The sequence below is a fragment of the Geotrypetes seraphini genome, chromosome 4, assembly GCF_902459505.1.
Source record: "Geotrypetes seraphini chromosome 4, aGeoSer1.1, whole genome shotgun sequence".
NCBI lineage: Eukaryota > Metazoa > Chordata > Amphibia > Gymnophiona > Dermophiidae > Geotrypetes > Geotrypetes seraphini.
In genome coordinates this window covers 255058887-255080388 of record NC_047087.1, presented here as the reverse complement: position 1 = coordinate 255080388, position 21502 = coordinate 255058887, and the positions used below count along the sequence as shown (strand labels likewise).

The window sequence follows — 21502 nt, the reverse complement described above, 5'->3', positions numbered from 1 at the left end:
CACTATTATATTTTATTTATCTTTTAACCCTTTTTTTTTTTTTTTTAGTTTGCTTCTGTCACAGGGAGCAGAGTGGGATTCAAACAAAAAACATCAGGGTACTAAGGCTGTAGCTTTAACCATCGCACCACACACACTCGGATAGTAAACTGCATGTTAATTCCAAAGCCAAGCTGATATTATATATATATATATATATATATGTCTGTCTTTGTTTATTTATGTCTCTCTCCCTGCTCCTGTCTCTTTCTTCCTTTCTTTCCGTCTCTCTCCCTCCTGTTATTTTTCTCTCTCTCTCCCTGGCACCTTTTGTCTGTCTGTCTTTCTTTCTGTCTGTCTCCCTGACCTCCTTTGACTGTCTGTATTTCTTTCTGTCTCTCTCCCTGCCCCTATATCTGTCTGTCTTTTTGTCTCTCTCCCTCCCGCTGTGTCTGTCTCTCTCCCTGGCCACCTTTCTCTGTCTGTTTTTCTGTCCCTCTCCCTGCCCCTGTGTCTTTCTTCCTTTCTCCTTCCCTCCCGCTGTCATTATTTCCCTCCTTTTCCCTACGCAGCAGCATGTTCACCCCATTTCTCTGTGCAGCAGCAACAGCATTTCCCTCCTCCTCCCCCCCACTTTCCTTTGCAGAAGCAGCAGCAGTATTTGCCTTCCCCTCCAGGTCCCTGTGAAGTAGTAGCAGCATTTTCCCCCACCCCCCCATTCCCTTCTCTTCCCCCCACTTTCCTTTGCAGAAGCAGGAGCAGTATTTGCCTTCCCCTCCAGGTCCCCGTGAAGCAGTAGCAGCATTTTCCCCCCCCCCCACTTTCCCTTGCAGAAGCAGCAGCAGTATTTGCCTTCCCCTCCAGGTCCCTGTGAAGCAGTAGCAGCATTTCCCCCACCCCCATTCCCTTCTCTTACCACCAGCTGTCCTGCTCCGTTCGGCCCCTCCCCCTTCCCTTCCCGCGGTGTAGCCTACGTCCTGTTCTTTTTCGGCCCCCCCTTTCCTTCCCGCGGGCTGGCCTGCTGCGGCCGAAGGGTGTTTTTAAAGTTTAAAAGTGCCTGCGGCGGCTCCTCTCACGATCCCTGCCAGCGTCGGAAGCCTTCTCCGACGCTGGTGCAGGCTCGTGAGAGGAGCCGACACCGCAGCTTTGGAGGAGCAGGGAGTCCAGCACTGCTGGCCAGTTTGCAGCTTGAGAAGAGTAGGGAGTCCAGCACTGCCGGCCAGTTTGACAAAGTGAGGAACCCTTGTATGCGCGCATGCGCACTCTGCCAACCACGGAACTAAAGATCAGGCAACATGGTGGGTAGAGTGCGCATGCGCGCTTAGCGTTTTATTATATTAGATATATTTCCTATAAGTCCAGTAAGAGGACTGCTAGCAAAAGAGGTATACTTTTGAGTGTTAGTTGAGTGCTAGAAAGGCTTCAGTGATGTGGACGTGACTTAGGCGTGCTTGAGGCGTCCTCATATAGGTAAACGGGACTTCTATTTTTTAATGTTTAATAAATATATTTTTCATGTGCTTTGATTAATGAATTAAACATAATTTGACCTTAATATCAACCTAGAGTCCTCTTTAGACCAAAAAATAGAAGCTTTAGTATGCAATATATACATTTTTTTTTCATGTGCTTTGCTTAAATAATGCAATATAGTACATACTAAACCTCATTTTCAAAAAGTTAAGAACATAAAAGGAAATACACTACTCACACAATAGCTATCCCTCAGAGCAAATGGATGTGTTTGATCACAATCTTGACATCACTGTGACATCATCAACATGCACCTAGTTGGCAGACTCTCACAAATAGAAGGAACTGCATGAAGAATATAAAAAAGCCAACCTAGAGGCTAAAAAGAAACTAAACCTTAAGTTTATATACCGCATCTTCTCCATAATTATAGAGCTCGGCACGGTTTACTATGCCTCACAACTACTAAAGACCCCCAATAGATCAAAAAAACCTTTTTAAACTAAGATACATCATCACAAGGAGAAAACCAATGCCTTAACACCAAACTCAATAGCAAAATGCTTTCAGAATACTTTGCTGACAAAGTAGATAAAATATAGTCTTCCTCAACTCCACCATGCTACAGACATCATCCCCCCACAACTCAGACAAGATAATCAAAACTACAACTGGGAAACTTTTCACTTCAAAACTGTCTCCCATGAGTGAGGCTTCTAATGACTTTATTGATACTGATATGAATTCACCCTTCAGGCTCCATACTAGACCCCTGTCAATCACATCTCCTAGTGGCTGTGAAAGATACCTTTGTAGATTCCATCCTTCCTCTCATCAACACCTCTCTACAAAACAGGCTTAGTGCCCACAAACTGGGAAGTTACCAGTCATCAGACCAATCTTGAAAAACCACACTCGACCCTAACATGCCTGACAACTTAAGCCAATCTCCAACCTACCCTTCGTCTACAAGATCTTGGAAAAAAACAGTACTATACCAATTACACTCCTTCATCAATAAACAAGGAGCCTTATCCACCTACCAATCAGGATTCAGGAAATTCCATAGTATTGAAATGGTCCTTCTTGACATCATTGATGCCTAATGGAAACTCATGGATAAGAGTAATGATATCCTTCGGGTATTACTAGATCTTAGCGAGGCGTTCAATACTATTAACCAACCTCTCCTTATTGCACAGCTCTCTGAAATTGGACTATAAGACACTGCATTACGATGGTTCATCTCTTTCCTGAATAATGGATCCCAAAGCGTACTGCCCCTTGATGTGCTATCAAAACCAAAAATGATCAAATACGGTGTTCCACAGGAGGCTCTACTATCCCCCCTATTTTCAATCTGTACATTAGACCTATCGTGGACATAGTCCACAAATACCAAATACAAATTCACTCCTTCATGGATGACATCCAACCATATTGTCACAGGGAGAGAGCCCTGTGAACTCTAAAGAATCTTTGCAGTGCCCAGGGTCTGAGGCTAAAGTTAGGGGTGTAGCGCAAGTTTCACCAGCATTTTCCCCCAGGCCTACACCTACAGCAGGGGTAGGGAACTCTGGTCCTCGAAAGCCGTATTCCAGTCGGGTTTTCAGGATTTCACCAATGAAAATGCACTGAAAGCAGTGCATGCAAATAGATCTCATGCATATTCATTGGGGAAATCCTGAAAACCCAACTGGAATACGGCTTTCGAGGACCGGATTTCCCTACCCCTGACCTAGAGCCTTGCAAGGAAAAAAATTACCATTAGATAATAAACCCCAAGGAAAAGGTGACATGCAAAGACGTGTTTATCCTTGCCAATTAATAATACAGGGACATAAAAGGGGAAAAACTACAAATCCTAGAAGGCAATGGCAGGCAACAGCCAATCTCAGGACTGAAGTGGTTGCTGCTGTTAGCCCAGCTGAATCCGATTCTAATCAGCACAGAAAGCACCAAAGTCCTAGAGTGGAAAGGTCTAGTGTCACAGCTGTAACTAGAACTAATCAACCTAGAGTAACTGAAGAAAAGGGTATGTCTTCCAGGCTAGTGAGGCAACCACAAGCTCTCAGAGCTCTCCAAGCTACTGAAGGAGGCAGATCTCTCCAGCAAAAGACAAGAAGACAACAGGCACCATTTTCACATGAGGAACAGGTAAGAGCTCTCCTGAATGAGGCTTCTAATGATTTTATTGATACTAATATGAATGAAGTTAAAATGCTAGAGAAATTAAGTTCTGGGGAGATGGAAACTGATCTTGCAGAGTTGTCCAATACTGAAGATATGGAAATGTGTTAAAGCCTATTTAAAGAAGTGTTTGTTCCAGAGAAGAAGTTAGACCAGACATGGGCATCTCTAGTCCTCGAGGGCCGGAATCCAATCGAGTTTTCAGGATTTCCCCAATGAATATGCATTGAAAGCAGTATATGCAAATAGATCTCATGCATATTCATTGGGGAAATCCTGAAAACCCGATTGGATTCCGGCCTCGAGGACCAGAGTTGCTCATGTCTGAGTTAGACAGTGCTACACTTTGATATAACAGATTAACTGAATGCTGCCCGGCCAAGTCATGCAGGCAGATTGCCCATTTTTGGGTTTTAAGACCTTTTGAGGTGATTCAAGGTGAATGCTGTTTATAAAATAAGGTCTGCAAGAAGCACAGTCATTTTGGTTAAGGAAATATTCCTCTGAAGGTTTTTTTCATCTAGTTGGGATTTTGGGTAGGGATCTAGAAAGTCCTGATCTATAGGGTATAGGAATGTCTTGGGGTGTTTGAATTGTTGTTTCACTCCAAGGAATTGCCTTAGAGGCTGAATGCTGTTTAAGGCTTTAGTGTTTTGAGCCTTATTTAAGCCAAATGCCAAGCTGTTTAAACTGTGCTGAAATAAGATGTTTTGATTTTGCCTTACCAGTGACTATTGTGTTGATTTGAGCTTATCCTTTTGAAAGTGAGCAATGAGATACCAAGAGAGAGAATAAAATCCAAATTGGACTGTTTGTTGTGGCAATTTTCTTTATTGTTGCTTACCCAGCCACCATACTTACCTTGCCTTCCACTCGGCCGAGCCTTGTGTGACCTGGGTCAGGGATGGGGCACCATCCAGTTCGGCCTCACCTGGTCACGATATCTACCGCTAGGAGAAACTCACGACTCTCAGATCACAAAACTCCAAAACTACTTCTTGGAAATCAAAAACTGGATGTCCCTCAAAAAATTACAACTAAACGCCTCCCAAATGGAACTCCTTTGGATCCACAAAGAGCACTGCAACTGCGCCCATCCCTCCCTAAACTGTGACTCAGCTACTATAACTGCAAAGGACCAAGTACAGAGCCTAGGAATACTCCTTGACTCCAACCTATCACTTTCCAACCATATCTCTCAGGTGGTACCTTCCTCATTCTACTACCTGCGACAACTCTGAAAAATAAGGAATTACTTTTTTGAGTCTGACTTCACCCAACTATTCTATGCTCTTGTCCTCTCATGCATGGACTACTGCAACACGCTATTCATTGGACTCATGAACATATGACGTCTCCAGCGTGTACAAAATACGGCAATCAAATTCATAAAAAATCTCCATGCCCATGACACTGTCTCTCAGGCTTTATCATCAGGTCACTGGCTGTCTGTAGCCAAACGTTGTGTCTTCAAGAGCCTGATGTTAGCATTCAAATCCTTGCACGACATGGCACCAGACTACATGATAACCAAGCTTCCTCCATACATGCTGGGTTCCTCCACTCCCAGGATGAAATATGCCTCAAAATGCCCCCTGGTCATGCTCTTCAACAGCAAACTGCCAAACGATGCTCCTACTCCCACTTCATACCGAGCCACTGGAATCAAATGCCTCTGCATCAGATCCCTCCTGAACTTTAGGAAAGCAATAAAAACATACCTCTTCACCTAACTCCACTGCCTATTGCCAGTGGATTACAAAGAAATATATATTGGTACTAGATCCTCAGTATGTGCTATGTTAGAATAAAAATTTATATTAAAAATTTTTGCCACTATAACTATGGCAAATTGTAATCTGTGTATTATGTATATTGGTATTAGATCCCTAGTATGTGTTGAGTTAGGATAATAACTTATACTGTAGCTATGGCAAATTGTAACCTGTAACTAGTTAACTGTATATTATGTATGTTAACCTGTAACCTGTTCTGAGCTCTTTGGGGAGAATGGGATAGAAAATGAAGTACCTAATCTTTCTTTAGGACACAACAGGCACATCATTCTGGAACCTTCGGGACATATCAAAGCAGTCTTGGAATCTAGGGTGAGACAGATGAGCCTGCTGAAAGTATGGATGATCCAAATGCAGAATCCAATCTGGCTGCTATGTCTACCATGTAAAACTTTGGAGGGAGGACCATGTAGCCACTCTACAAATTTCTACAAGAAATACTGCTCTCAATGAAGCCACACTTCTAGTGGAATGCACCTTCAAGGATACTGCTTCTGATATAAGCTGAAAAAATGGCTGTATGGATCTATCAGGAAATAGTCACCTTTGAAACTGGGTGGCCCCTACAGGCCACACCTTCTAGCACAAAAAGGTGATCAGATAGGCAAAACTCATTTATCATCTCCTGATAATGCAGTAATACTCTGAACATCTAGCAATCTCAGGACCACCTTCTTCTCTTCTTGGACCCCAAGGGTGTAAAGGCAAGCAACTGGACTTCCTGTTTGACATGAAAGGATAAGACTACCTTAGGCAAGAAAGAAAGTACTGTACACAGTACTACTCCTTACTCCAAAATTCAGAGAAAGGGTTCTCTGAATATCACCTGCAGTTCAGACACATGTCGAGCCAAAGTAATTGCCACTAAAAACACTGTTTTAACTGTGAGATCTATCAATGAGGCCTGATCTAGAGGCTCATACTGAACTCTGGTGAGCTTCCACAGGACCAGGTTAAGACTCCATGCAGGAAAAGGCTGTCTTACTGGCAGACACAGGCTAATCCTCCTTTCGAAAATCTAGCCACGTCTGGATGTGCGGCCAGGGTGTTTTTGTTAACCTTGTGTTGAAAACCAAAATACCCACTACCTGAACTTTCAGGGAGCCGACTGCCAGGCCTTTTTCTAGCCCTTATTGCAGGAATGCTAGCACTACAGAGATTGGGTTCAAACTCCTCTGTGTGCACCTGGAGACAGTTCCAGACTTTTTGCACAGGCAGCTAAAGTTAACTGTTTTTTGGATCTTAAGAAGGTGGCAATCACCATATCTGAATAGCCTTTACGTGTTAAGGCTGCACGCTCAAGAGCCATGCCAAAAGACCAAAGTGATCCGGATCCTTCAGTCTGATCGAGCCGTGCATGAGCAACCACGGGAGACTCTGAAGTCTGAGGCTAGATGGAACAGATCTGCATACCATGGACATCGCGGCGAATCTGGTGTGACTAGAATTACCAGCCCTGGATGCAACATTATTCTCCTTAGGACCCTGCCTATCATGGGCCACAGAGGGAACACATAACCGGCGTTCTGCAGTTGGCCACAGCTGCACCAGGCCATCCAAGCTTGGCTTGCATCTTCAACTGAAGAATCTTCTTGTTGGTTGCTGATGCCATCAAATCGAATATTGGGTGTCTCCATTGACTCACAATGCAGTTGAACGCCTCATGAGACAATGCCTATTCTCTGGGATTTAGTCTTCCAACTGAGAAAATCTGCTTACACATTGTTCACTCCTACTATATGTGCCACCGAGAGCAACCTGAGGTGGAGTCCCACCCACCAAAACAATATTTGAGCTTCCAGGTGAAGGAAGGCACTCTTGGTGGTTCCTTTCCAACTGACATAAGCCATTGCACTGTCTGAGAACTCGCATTGCTTTGCCCTTTAGTGCTCTTCCGAATGTCTGCAGTGCCAGGCAGATGGCTCTCAGCTCCAACCGGTTGATCAACCACTTCCTATGGGAAGAGGACCAGCAGAAATTCCCCTTATGCCACGGAGGCAATGACCAACTGCAACATCTCCATGCAGAAATGGAGGTTTCCATGCGGAAATGGAGGCCTCCAGTCTTCTGAGCCTCGTGTGGGCACTGTGACGTATATGGAGTATCTACCTGAGCACGAGTCTTTGTCTGGTATGGCTTCTATGGCCACTAGATTTAGTAGCCTCTGCACAGTCGCTTTGACTGATCACTTTCTCTGGTCTTCCTGCTGGAGAATCTACAAAAAAGTCTGTAAGGGGACATATAAACTTGAACTTGTACTCCTCCTGAATAATCTCCAATACCCAGTGGTTAGAAGTAATCCCTGCCTACACCTCCCAATAAATTGCTAACCTCCCTCCAATTCTTGGAGGTTTGGCTCTTGTCTTGGTGTCATAAGTGTTTCTGAGCCTGCTGTTGGGCAAAGACTGGTTTATGATCCTGCACGAAGGCCATGAGATTGTCCAGAACTTTCCCAAAAAGCAATTGCCCTTTAAATGGCAGTTTGCTCAACATTGCCTTGGAGGCTGAGTCTCCCACTCACAGTCTGATCCACAAAATCCTGCGGGTGGAAATAGTATATGCAGAAACCTTGCTCTATACTCTAAATAAATCTTAAAGAGCATCTACTACATAGTCAACATCAGAAATTGGTGATCCTGTCCATCAGCTGCCTCTAGATTATGGCACAACTTGAAGTAGCAAGCACGTGCGACATAGGATGCCGCAGCTTCAAATTGTTCTTGAGAATAAAATACAGTTTGCGGTCCTAGGTATCCTTCAATACTATTCTGCCTTCACTGGGGACAGAGATACACTTAGTAACCTGTGCCACTAGGGAATCCATCTTTTGGTGGAATAAATAGCTGGTTAAAGGCTGCATCCATTGGATAAAGTTTCGCCATGGCCTTGGCCACCCGAAGGGGCCCTTTTGGGACTTCCCAGTGATCTGTTAACATTTTAGTAATGTCCTGATGAGAAAGCATGTGGTCTGAGCCTTAGTGCTGCTCATGAGCGAGCATTGGGTAGCTGAGGTTTGCAGAGTATCTAACTTTAATTCTTGGAGAGACTCCATAATTATCTCCAAAAGCGCTGAAGGCTTAAACAGCTTGTGCATCGTTGAGTCCTCACTGAGATCCAGGGCCTCCACCTGATCAGGATCTGGACCCCATCTCTTGTGCATGGTTCTGTTTGGGTGGGCTTGTTCTCTTAGGGGGAGAGATCTCTAGCGCCAGCATTGCCGTGACTCCCGAGAGTTCCATGCGGCCACTGTTAATCAAACATGCTTATACATTATACTAATGAATTTTGGAGGAAAACCCTATCCAGGATGCCCAGAAAGCCCCTGCGGTTGATCCTATTTTCCTTTTTGGGATTTTGCGGCAGGGGCACGGTTGTGCTTTGCCAGGGATGCACTATTGCTTTTTCCCTGCTCTAACCATGCTTTTTAACCCTGAACTCAACTCATCTGGAAACTAACAGCCCCAGGGAAACTAGAAGGGGCTAAGCCAGCATCTCCTACCCCCTCACATGCTGCATAGCATGTGGAACATGGACAATCTTTAGGCCACCATTCATCACAAATCTGGCATGAATCTGAAGAATCCTGGCCTGAGGAGTCCATCCCACATGATTTTGAGCTAAATTGATGTGTTCTAAGGCAGATAGAGGCTTTCATTTCTAAACTGGAAAATCTAAGATGGCCACCATAGCAGCAATTTTAGTGCCAGAAATGACCTATGGGAGCTACACTAAAGGTAAAATTTTAACGATTTTAGGGGTAGGGAACCCTGGTTCTTGACCCAGAAACCCCCCCCCCCACCCCTTTTACAGACCCCTCTGATTTCAGCTCTAAGGCTGTCAACCTTGTACTCATTATGCCATGCATGTGCAGGGAGTTCCCTGTTCTGAAGCTATCGTTAGCTTACTGGGAGAATTTCTGCCTCAAACAAGCCTGGAAACCAGACTGCCTCTCAGACCTCACAACTGGTCTAAGTTCACAACCCCCACCAGACCTCACATGCGGAATCGGAGGGAGGAAATGCAGTTGGCCTTGATCCTGGAAAAAACTGCCTTGGAGTCACTCAGCCTGTGCTCAAACCCTCTGAAGACAGAACCTGGGGCAAGCCTTACTCCCAAGAAAATGGACCATAAGCTCCCAAACTGCTAGTGCAGGCAGGCCAAGCCCTGACAAGTAGCTTTCTGACCTCAGAGTCTCAGATCTCCCACTGCAGAGATGTCTGGAAGTCTCTGCAGCACTGAAAATCCTCACGATTGGCGAGAACCCCCCCCCCAAAAAAAAAAAAAAAAACCCAACCCAAACAAACCAAAAAACAACACAAGCAGAAGAGACAGGCTCCCACCATCTTGGGTATAGAGAGACAAACAAGAATTGGAGCACAGCCCAGAGAGATTGGAGACGGAGCAAAATATTCTAATGAGACTCTCTACACATTCTCATGGGAATAGATTAGAAACATAGAAACATGATGACAAAGGCCAAATGGCCCATCTAGTCTGCCCAGACGCAGTAACCATTATCTCTCTCTCTCTCTAAGAGATCCCACATGCCTATCCCAGGCTTTCTTGAATTCAGACACAGTCTCTGTTTCCACCATCTCTTCCAGGAGACTGTTCCATGCATCTAACACTCTTTCTGTAAAAAAGTATTTCCTTAGATTACTCCTCTTAACTTTATTATATGATCTCTCATTCCAGAGCTTCCTTTCAAAAGAAAGAGACTCGACTCGTGTGCATTTACATCATGTAGGTATTTAAACGTCTATCATATCATATCAAAATTCTTTGTCGCTTCACCGCACCCTCTTGACACCAAAACCCCACTAGACATCGACAAACATAACTACCCCATACAGCCCACCATTAAAATACTGGGTGTAACTCTGGACCAATGCCTCACCATGAAAGATCAGGTGGACTCCCTAATCAAAAAGAGTTTTTTCACCCTCTGGAAACTTAAATCCATTAAAGCATACTTTGTTAACTCTGCCTTCAGAATCTTGGTACAATCCCTCGTATTAAGTCAACTCGACTACTGTAACATCGCCTACTTAGCAATCCCCCAAAAGAATGTGCGACGATTACAACTAATGCAAAACAATGCGGTCAGACTAATCTTCGGTCTAAAGAAGTTCGATCACGTGACGCCATACTTCAAACAGCTACACTGGCTGCCGATGGAAGCTCGTGTAAAGTTTAAATTCGCCTGCCTCTGTTTTAAAGTTTTCTACAGTCTAACCCCTAAATACATCACTGACCTATTCTCCTTCTCAGCCAACAAACACAAGAGAAGCTCCCACTCGCACTTCGTTTCTCCCCCGGTTAGAGGATGCAAACTAAAAAAACACCATGAGCATCTTCTCTCACATCAGGCTGCCCTATGGGGTAAAGACCTAGAACAACTCCTATTGCCCACCACTTATGAGGTATTCAGGAAACGCCTCAAAACTCACCTATTCCTGAAATACTTAGACAGCTGACCCACTTCTCTCCTTCCCCTCTCTTGCCCTTTCTCCCCATTGTTCCCACATCCCTTAAGTTAACTCAACTTGTACGTCAATTCAACTTGTACCCCACTAATCTTCTGTAAACCGCATAGAACTTAACGGTATTGCGGTATATAAACTGTTATTATTATTATCTCCCTTCTCCCACCTTCCTCCAAAATATACAGATTGAGATCTTTAAGTCTGTCCCCATATGCCTTATGATGAAGACCACGCACCATTTTAGTAGCCTTCCTCTGGACCAACTCCATCCTTTTTTATATCTTTTTGAAGGTGCAGCCTCCAGAATTCTAATGAGGTCTCACCAAAGTCTTATACAAGGGTATCAATACCTCCCTTTTTCCTACTGGTCATACCTCTCCCTATGCACTCTAGCATCCTTCTAGCTTTCGCCGTCACCTTTTCAACCTATTTGGCCACCTTAAGATCATCACATACAATCACACCCAAGTCCCGTTCTTCTGTCATGCACATAAGTTCTTCACCCCTTAAACTGTTCCATTACCTCATGACCTTGCATTTCTTAGCATTAAATTTTAGTTGCCAAATTTCAGACTATTCTTCAAGCTTTGCCAAGTCTTTCTTCATGTCATTCACCCCATCCGGGGTGTCTACGCTTTTGCAGATTTTGGTATCATCTGCAAAGAGGCAAATCTTACCCAACTGACTACCCGAAGGTAGGAATGATGAGCCTGCTGTACTAGAACATGTTATTTGCTCAAGGGAATGAAAACCTTAAGTCAAAACTGGGTGCACTCCCAGTGGATTAGTGGATGAGTTTTGATTTGGGTATAAAGATTTCCCATTCCTGCACTAGATCATTTCTATCCCATGAAGGCCCAAATCAAAATTCATCCATTAACTGAGCTGGGTTCAGGGACACCTAGAGAAGCAACACAGGAATTAAAGTTCTGCTGCATTATTCACAGGGACTGAAGAGCACTGTCCACCTTGCTTCAGTAAGTGGCACTGTTACTTTAGCAAGCATTTTCACAGGAGTATACTTTTACATGGTACGTGATTAATCCTTTTACATGGTGATTAATCCTTATTTTTCTGCTTATAAAACCCATTAAAATCTTCTTTGCTGTAAATACAGCACAAACAAAACAACAACTAAACTGATTTAAAATAAGGGCATTGAAATACTCTCATCTAGGTATTTTGCTTTCTAAAGACTTAGCTATAATCATTTCAAAGGTAAGCTCACCCTGTTCAGTGCCTTCAAACCATACACCTTTGTTATTAGCTCTAAGTAAATGAGCTTCCATTCCTGTGTAATAGGGTGTGTGAAAACAAAATACGGTAGTGATTTCAGAACAAGTGAAAGATTTCTCTTTTATAGAGTGTAGCTGCTCGTTTTAAATAAGCAGCAAAATTAAATTCTCATAAATTTAAAACTTCAAAAAGAAGTCTTGCCGACTTCTCTATTTTTGTTAAAATAGTAATATCCTCAGGTAAGTGATAAATACCGTGTTTCCCTGAAAATAAAAGACAGTGTCTTATACTAATTTTGGATCAAAAAAACACACTAGGGCTTATTTTTGAAGAATGTCTTATTTTTTTCATGTACAATGATCATCTCTCCTTTCCTCTCTTCCACCCCAATCCTTTTTTTCCTTTCTCTCCTCCACCCCGATCCTCTTTCTCCCCCATCCCCTTGTGCCTTCCCTCTGCAGCAACTTTCTATTCCTCCCTCCCCGTGAAGCAGAACACTTGAGCAGCATCTTTCTATCCCTCCCATTCTCCCCCTGCAGCAGAACCACGCTGACCTTCCCACTGCGAGACCGACATACCTCCCTCCAAACAGCAGCGTCGTCAACACTCTAAACGGGCTGCTTTGTGGCCTTCTCCCGCCGGTGCCTTTCCTATGCTATGCCGCTGATGACAACAGTGATGCAGCAGAGGGTAGGACCTGGCGGAGAAGACCACGAAACAGCCTGTTTAAAATGCTGGTGATGCAGCTGTTTGGAGGGACGTATGTCAGTCTCATGGTGGAAGGGTCGGCGGGGTTTGGATGGGAGGGAGAGATGGAAAGATGCGCAGCGGGTTGGGGGAGGGCGAGCATGGGGACATTCGAGAGGTGCTTCGGGGGCAATCTAACTAGGGCTTATTTTTGGGGTAGGGCTTATATTAAGAACTACCCCGAAAATCATGCTAGGGCTTATTTTCGGAGTACGTCTGATTTTCAAGGAAACATGGTGGTAGTAGTAGTGATGATTGACCCCATTCAGTTGGACCTGTGGGTTCTATGGCTGCTGAAAATTAGAGCAATGAATGAGCCTGATATTCAGGAAGCAGTTTAGCATATCAAGAAACAGTATTCAGATATGATCAAATAGTGCCCTGGCTTTCTGATAATCTGAGAGATCTGAATCATACTTCAAGCAACTTAAAGATTACTTAGGTTTATGTTATGGAACTCAAATGATGCTTCTGTGATAAACTGCAAAGGCACTCTGACTTTTAAACCTGTTGCAATTGAACATGCTTGTATAAATCCTGCATCTATTCAAACCAGCTCTGTGCCGACTTCAAAAGTGGACACTGCTATCTGGAACAGACCTGTATTTTACAACTGGGACAAAGGCAAACCCAGGCTAGCAGACTGAAAATGACGTACATGATGTGAAAGATCCAGTAGTCATTAGGATCATGATGAAATTTTTCTTGCAAGATAAGTGCTACAGTACCGTAAAAAGTGGCTTTATCATGGGGACACTCACTGGGTACAATAACACTCACGTAACACAATTTTTATTCCTGGGCAGTAAGTGTAATTTCCTAATTTCTCATGCCTAAAAAGTATAGAAAATGTCTTGTTATTTCCATAAAACTTTGCTTTTGTGACTGGGATAATTAAATTTTGCAATTTACCTATTTAAAACATGAAAACACCAAATTTTCATCTTTTCATTCTTATAAATTCATAAAAAGCAACATATGAATCACAATTAATATGTATTTATATTGAAGTTATACAAAGATGACCACAGAAAATTTAGAAGTGAGTAGTTTTTCGAGATTTGCCACTTTCATGAATAAGCCCCCAGATGTAGTCTTCCCTTATGTTCTCATTATATTTTCCTCAGTAGTGGTGTTCAAAGTCCAGTATATCCTGGTGAAAGCACTCTCCTTGGTTCTCTGAGGATTGCGAAGATCTGCAATGTGACATATACACGCTCAAGAAATGGGCTGCAACATGGCAAATGAGGTACAATGTGGATAAGTGTAAGGTGAATACAGGATGTCCGGGGTGGTATTTGGAGAGACCCCCCCCCCCCAGGAAAGAGATTTGGGAGTACTGGTCGACAAGTCGATGAAGCAGTCCGTGCAATGTACAGAGGCGGTGAAAAGGGCAAACAGAATGCTAGGAATGATTAAGAAGGTGATCACGAACAGATCTGAGAAGGTTATCATGCCGCTGTACCGGGCCTAGGTAAGCCCTCACCTGGAATACTGCTTCCAGCACTGGTCACCGTACATGAAGGACACGGTACTACTTGAAAGGGTCCAGAGAAGAGCGACTAAAATGGTTAAGGGGCTGGAGGAGTTGCCGTACAGTGAGAGATTAGAGAAACTGGGCCTCTTCTCCCTTGAAAAAAGGAGACTGAGAGGGGACATGATCGAAACATTCAAGATAATGAAGGGAATAGACTTAGTAGATAGACAGATTGTACACCCTCTCCAAGGTAGGGAGAACGAGAGGGCACTCTCTAAAGTTAAAAGGGGATAGTTTACGTACAAACGTAAGGAAGTTCTTCTTCACCAAGAGAGTGGTGGAAAACTGGAACGCTCTTCCGGAGGCTGTTATAGAGGAAAACACCCTCCAGGGATTCAAGACAAAGTTAAACAAGTTCCTGCTGAACCAGAATGTATGCAGGTAAGCCTAGACTAAGTTAGGGCACTGGTCTTTGACCTAAGGGCCACCGTGGGAGCGGACTGCTGGGCATGATGGATCACTGGTCTGACCCAGTAGCGGCAATTCTTATGTTTCATCCAACAAGTTCCACTGCTGGAGCCTAGACGTCAAAAGCTCAGTATTGGATTTGGTGAGACCAAAAGATCTCTGATCAAGTCATTGAGGTCTTTTTGGTTTGGATAGATTAGGCTTCTCTCATTAGCTGCACCACTGATATTGTAAACTGGATCAACATCTCCCTCACTCTCTGACTTGCTTCTCTCTTCTGAAGACACCTGCTCTCTCTCTGGGGGAGTGGGTATGGCGAGCTCAGGGCAATAGGGCACCAGGGTAATGGATGAAGGAATGTCTGGATATGTGATTGCAGATGCATGCTTGCCAGTTTGATATTTAGAAGGGTCCACCATGCAGAAGTAGCAGTTGAGTGGTCAGTGGGTTCTGCCAAAATCTTGAGATAGCAAACTTCATGGTTCTCTTTTCCCCTCTGTACCATCCTATAGAAGAGGCTCTCTTTTCCCCTCTGTACAATCCTATAGAAGAACAGAATGAAATTGTGGTAATGAAAACAATAAATTTATTTCATCTATAACTAATGTATACAAGATTCTTGCAACATATTTCATATATGATATATTTTCAAATAACATTGAAAATTTTTAAATTTAAATTTTTTTTTTTAAGTTCAATAAGTTTTATTAAGTTTCAAATATGAGTACAAACGCAAAAGCAATAAGAAAGAACAATGTGAAAAATGAACATAGAAGTGCATTACAGAAAAGTACAATAGCACAGTATCTTGCCATGAAATGAGAAGAACATTTCAATCGAACAGTCAGTTCGAAATAACCCAATACAGTGAAGAAATCAATAAGATCAGAGCACAGAAGGGAGAGAGATGTCCAACAAGAGCTGCCAATTACGTTCAAATGAATGCAGTGTTTTAGATTTAAAGGCAGCAGCCCTCTCATATTTCGCAGTGACACAGACCATGTTCCACCACATATTGTACGATACAGCTGAGACATTTTTCCAATTTTGTAGGACCAGTTTAATACCCAATTGTAACAGTAAATTAAAGAGTTACGAGTCAGTTTCCAAAACTACATTAGCAATGGCATGAGATCCCAGTATAACAATAGCAGGGGTGAGTGGAATGCTAATGCCAAACGTCTCACTAATCGTTTTTCAGATTGATTGCCAGAAAGGGGATATCAGAGGGCAGTGAAAAAGTTGATGGAGAAAAGTACCCTTATCCTTATTGCATGACCAGCAAGCTCCAGTCTCAGAGGTCTTGAAGTGAGATATTTTATGTGGAGTCCAGATAGCTCTGTGTAGAACAAAATACATCGTTTGTTTCAAAGAGGAGGAACAAGAGGAGCGCATCAGTGAGGCCCATATACACTTCCAATCGTCCTCCAAGGGAGAGGTTTGTAAGTCAAATTCCCAAGTGTGTTCGGTGCCAAGTGGGTGGCGGTGAGTTTTGTCTTGTAGCCATTTGTACCACTTAGAGGTGCACCCCTTAACAGCATGAAATTGACTGAGAACAGGTAGGAGACCAGGAGTATCAATGGCAAGAGTAGAAGTGCGCATCTGTGAAGACAGGCAGTGAACCAGCTGAATCCATTTGAAATGCTGCGAGCTGGCAAGTTGATATCGTTTTTGCAGTTGGGAGAAAGACAACCAGGATGAGTCATCTCGAAGGTCCTGAACAGTCCATATTCCTGCATCTTGCCACCCCGACCGTTGGATGGATTGATTATGAATCTTGAAGTTAACATTATTCCAAATCGGAGCGCTCATAGTGGAAATCCAAGGATGGGGCAGGTTCTTCTCAATAAGACCAACAACTGATTTAGCACTATGAAACAGAGGGTTAGCGGATTTGGTCAAGTGCTGGAATGGCAAAAGGTGGAGTGGTCGGCCCACATAGCAGGCTTGTTCCCAAGAGAGCCAGAGAGGTGAATATGCATTGTCCGAGGGTAAAAACCAGTAGGAAGTTTGCTGCATAATAAAAGCAGCATGATATGAGTGAAGATCCGGGAAGTTAACTCCACCCTTTTCCTTACTTGCTTTCAACTTAGCCAGTGCTATTCTTGGTGGTTTGGAGCGCCAAAGGAATGAGACAAGCAATTTCTCAACAACAGTGTAGAAAGTGTCTGGAAACAAAATAGGGATCATGTTCAGGAAGTATAGGACCTTGGGTGCAATCATCATCTTAATAGTGCTGAGACGACCCCACCAGGTGAGTCGTAAAGGTGACCATCGTGACAAGAGATCTTTGACCATGGATGTTATTTTGTCAGTGTTAAGCAATAACGTTTCTTCCACAGTAGGTGCAAAGTAGATTCCCAGATATTTCAGGATATTATCAGACCAGGCAAAGTCAAGAGGTTGCATGGAGTGTTTAACCTCAGGATGGCTCAGAGGCATAATTTTGGACTTAGAACGGTTGAGCTTGTAGCCAGAGACTTTAGAGTATTCAGTGATCGTAGTAAGAACATGTGGAAGAGAGTCAGGAGTGCAAGATATCATCTGCATAAGCCGAGTATTTGACAAGGGTATTACCATTTGATATGCCACAGATATTGGTGTTGTGTTTGATGTGCAAAAGAAGAGGTTCCAGGGCTATGTTGAACAACAGGGGGAACAAGGGACAGCCTTGACGAGTACCACGACTGGGGCGAAAAGGGTTCGATAGTTGATTGTTGATTTGGATCCGAGTGGAGGGTGAAGAATAGAGGACGCCAAGCATATTAATTGCAAAGTCTGTGAAGCCAAAGCGCTTGAGTGCAGAGAATAGAAAGGACCATTCAACTCTGTTGAACGCCTTTTCAGCGTCGAGACCAATGGCAAGATGATGACTATCCTGCTCCTCCACTCTCCTAAGGATGTTGAAGAAGAGTCTTGAGTTGTCATGGGAAAGGCGACCCTGCATGAAGCCTGTCTGTTCGGCAGCAATCAGTCGTGGTAGAAGCGATTGCAAGCGTCCCGCTAATATTTTAGCGTATAATTTAGCGTCCACATTTATCATAGACAGGGGTCTTAACTTTGCACTAATTGTTTATTTTTGCCAGGTTTCGGAAGTACCACTATCACAGCTTCTGTAAAAGAGCCCTTAGCTGCCCCAGATTGAATCAGATGTGCAAATAGACCCTGGAATAATGGTAGAAAAAGAGATTGAAATTTGCTGTACAGTTCTACAGGGAAGCCATCAGGGCCGGGTGTTTTCCTCTTTGCCATACTCTGCAAAGCTATGGCAATCTCAGCTTCAGAGATAGGAGAACAAAAAAATTCATTATCATCCACGTTAAGGGAAGGACAGTCCATCCTTTCCAGAAAAGACTTAGTATCTGCAGATGTCGGAGTTTGTGAGGTATATAATTCCTGATAATATTCATGAAAGCGAGACAGTATATCTGATCTGGAAGTATGAACATCCCCTTTCTTCGATTTTATAGAAGTTATAAAGGACCTCTCTGATTGGGATTTTAAGTAGTTGGCTAAGAGGTGACCAGCAGTATCATGTTCTGCATAATATGTTGCTTCTTTCACAAACAAGGCCTTTCCTGCAGTGGAAGCCAGGAGACAGTTATATTGAAGTCGAAGTTTATGAAGCTGTTCATAAAGGGCTGCGTCTGACGGGTTCGCACAAAAAAGCGACTCCAAAGATGCAATCCGGTCCTCTAACTCAGCACGACACTTAGCTGTTTCTTTGTTCTTCTTGGACTTGAAGGAGATGATGATCCCACGCAAGAACGCTTTGAGAGCGTCCCAGAAGGTAAACCAATTGGTATGTTCCACAGTATTGAATTCAAGAAATTCTTGCATGGATGCGGTGAAGCAAGTTATAAAGTCAGGGTCATCGAGTAAGGTGGAGTCAAATCTCCAACATGGTTTTGTAGAGTAGGGATCCATTATTTGAAGGTCCATGCTAATCATAGCATGATCAGATACAAGGATAGAATAAATATCTGCTTTAGTGACACTGGAAAGAAGGGATGGAGAAGTCAAAAAATAATCAATTCTTGAAAAAGAAGAATGAGGCGGAGAAAAAAAAGAAAATGTCCTTGCATCTGGATGTAAGGTTCTCCAAGGATCACAAATATTCAGATGTTGAATGATGTCCTTCAGAGCCTGCCAGGCCTTAGAAGGCCTGTGTGGAGCCAGGGATTGTCTGTCCATTAGAGGATCTAAGGCAAGATTAAAGTCACCTCCAAGGATAAACGGGGTACTTCCCAGAGCGGTGATGGAGTTAGCCAAGCTGTGGAAGAACTCAGGACAGTTTGTTAGGGGCGTATATATTGAATATAGCCAGAGATGTGCGTTGATGAGATAGCGTAATCCTCACCCATCTGCCCTCTGAGTCGCAGGTCTGGTCTGTTACTATGATGTCAGGATGTTTTCTAACTAGAATGATAACTCCATTCTTCCTATCTATTGCAGGTGAGAAAATAGGGGGAAGGGCCCAATTACATGAGAGTTTAGAAGCTTCCGCAGCACCTAGGTGCGTTTCTTGCAGAAGGGCCACATCTGGGTGGAATTGGGTTATATACTGAAGAATTTTAATCTGTTTCAAAGGATTAAGTAAACTTTTCACGTTAAATGATATGCATTTGATAGGCATATAAGCAGAAAAATATGACAAGAAAACATACTGTGCATAAACTCATTAAGCAAACAACACTTCCATATTGCATCCATTCCTCATGCAGAATAACAACCTCTCTGCAAGAGGAGAAAAACATTGGGTCAGTAAACAATGAAAGAACAACAGGTATGAATGAGCAACAGCAAACAACTGCAAACAGTGCAATATTCTCAGGTTTACACAGAGAAAAAGGAGGAGATTTGTTAGCATAGAAAAAGGAAGGAGTAGAAGAAAAAAAGCAAGAATCAAAGAAAAGCAATAGAAAGTGTAGTATGTTGGTAAGCAAATCTGACACGAAGAGAGCACAAGCTACATGTCAAAGGAAGGAAAAAAGAAGCCGGCAACAGGCCTGGAAGAAGAAGATGATGTCCAGGAGAAGGACTTAGCAGGGCAGTGGTAGAAAAAGAGCAGAACAGGTAAGCTATCACAATGGTACAAAAAAAATGAGCAGAATAGCAGGCAAGGAAAGAGAAAGGGAGAAGATATCAGAATAAAAGCTTGGGAGATAGCAGAACAGCGCAGAAAACAGAAGGGCAAAAATGAGAAGCAGCCCTGGGCTCATTTGAATTTGGGAGGAAAAGAAAGAGGATGAGAATGGGAGAATAAGAGGTAAGAAGAGATAAAAGCAGTAGGATTATACACAGTCAGGCAGTTTATAGCAAATTAGATCCACAAATACTAAAGCAACAGTCAAGTAGCATCAGTGGTGCTGGGTGAAATGGATTCTAGATAGTCTCCAAGTTGATTAGGATCGGTAAAATCTTTAGTGCGATTCTGAAGGGTGACTCGCAGGCGAGCAGGATAAAACATCCCGAAGCGGGCGTTGAGTGCTTTAAGATGAGGACGGTACTCGAGAAGCTGTTTCCTTAAACGAGCAGAGGACTTGCTCAGATCGGGGAGAAACATCAGGCTTTTGCCCTCGTATTTCAGCGGCGCTTTCAGTTTGGCTTTTTGCATAATTTCAATAGTTTGATTGAAGCGGAGGAGACTTAGGATGATCGGCCTGGGAAAATTCTCACGTGGCACACGTTGTGAGTTGATACGGTGAGCAGCTTCGATTTCAAAGGGCTGGGAGAAGGTAATTTCTAGCAAAGCAGGGATGGTATCTTGCAGAAATTTGATTAAATTCTGACCCTCACGACCCTCTGGAATTCCAAGGATACGAATGTTCCGTTTACGTGCCCGATCGTTCGCCTCGTCCAGATCCCTCTCGAGCTGTGTCACGCGCTTAAGATGGCGCTGGAGATCTTTAACATTTTCGTCAGTAGCACGTTGTTTTATTTCAAGAGATTCCACTCGAGTTCTAAAGTGTAACAGGTCAGTTTTCATGGCGGAAACATCCTGCTTAATATCTTCGATATTAATATTTGTTTCCGAAAGCATATCCTTCATAGCGCGCACTTCCTCGAGCAATAGAGACATCGGAGAATCTTCCGATTTAGAGGCCTGCGGCTTAGAGGGTGAAGGGGGGGGTCGATTTTCGTGCGCTTGCCGCTCTTAGTGGCAGACATGGCCCAATAAGGGGAATAATTAAGGACCCGAACTCAACGAAAGTCGAGAGATAATTTGAGCCACCAAAGTGCAGGCAGAAAGCTGTGTAAAATAGATTTTAGTGCAGTGTTTCGCCGGACCTCGAATTCAAGCTGCCATTCTCTCAGGTGCTCACTAGCGCCCCCTCAATTTAAATATTTTTTAAATGAAATATTTTAAGAAATTTTATAGCAGAAAATTCTGCCATCTAAGTGAGAAACAAAACTGTCTTACCTTCCAGAGTTTTTTGGCAGGTTTTTCTTGATCCCCAACAGGCATACCAAAATATGCCTCGTAGGATTGTACATCTTATAAAATGCTTCTATGGAGTACTTTTCCTCTCTTGTCTTGATAAATTGGCCACATACATAGCAAAATTAATCTGCCGGATGTCTGCAGCCTCTGGATGCCATCTAAAACAGTGCAGATATATTACCACTTAGGCAGTTGGAACCGAGCT

General features: G+C 43.4%; 1 protein-coding gene across 3 annotated transcripts in view; it reads right to left on the bottom strand.

Annotated features, from left to right (window-relative positions):
• The window catches only part of MINPP1 (multiple inositol-polyphosphate phosphatase 1), a 91447-nt gene that overhangs the window by 3239 nt on the left and 66706 nt on the right, over nucleotides 1–21502 (bottom strand). The window lies entirely within an intron of this gene.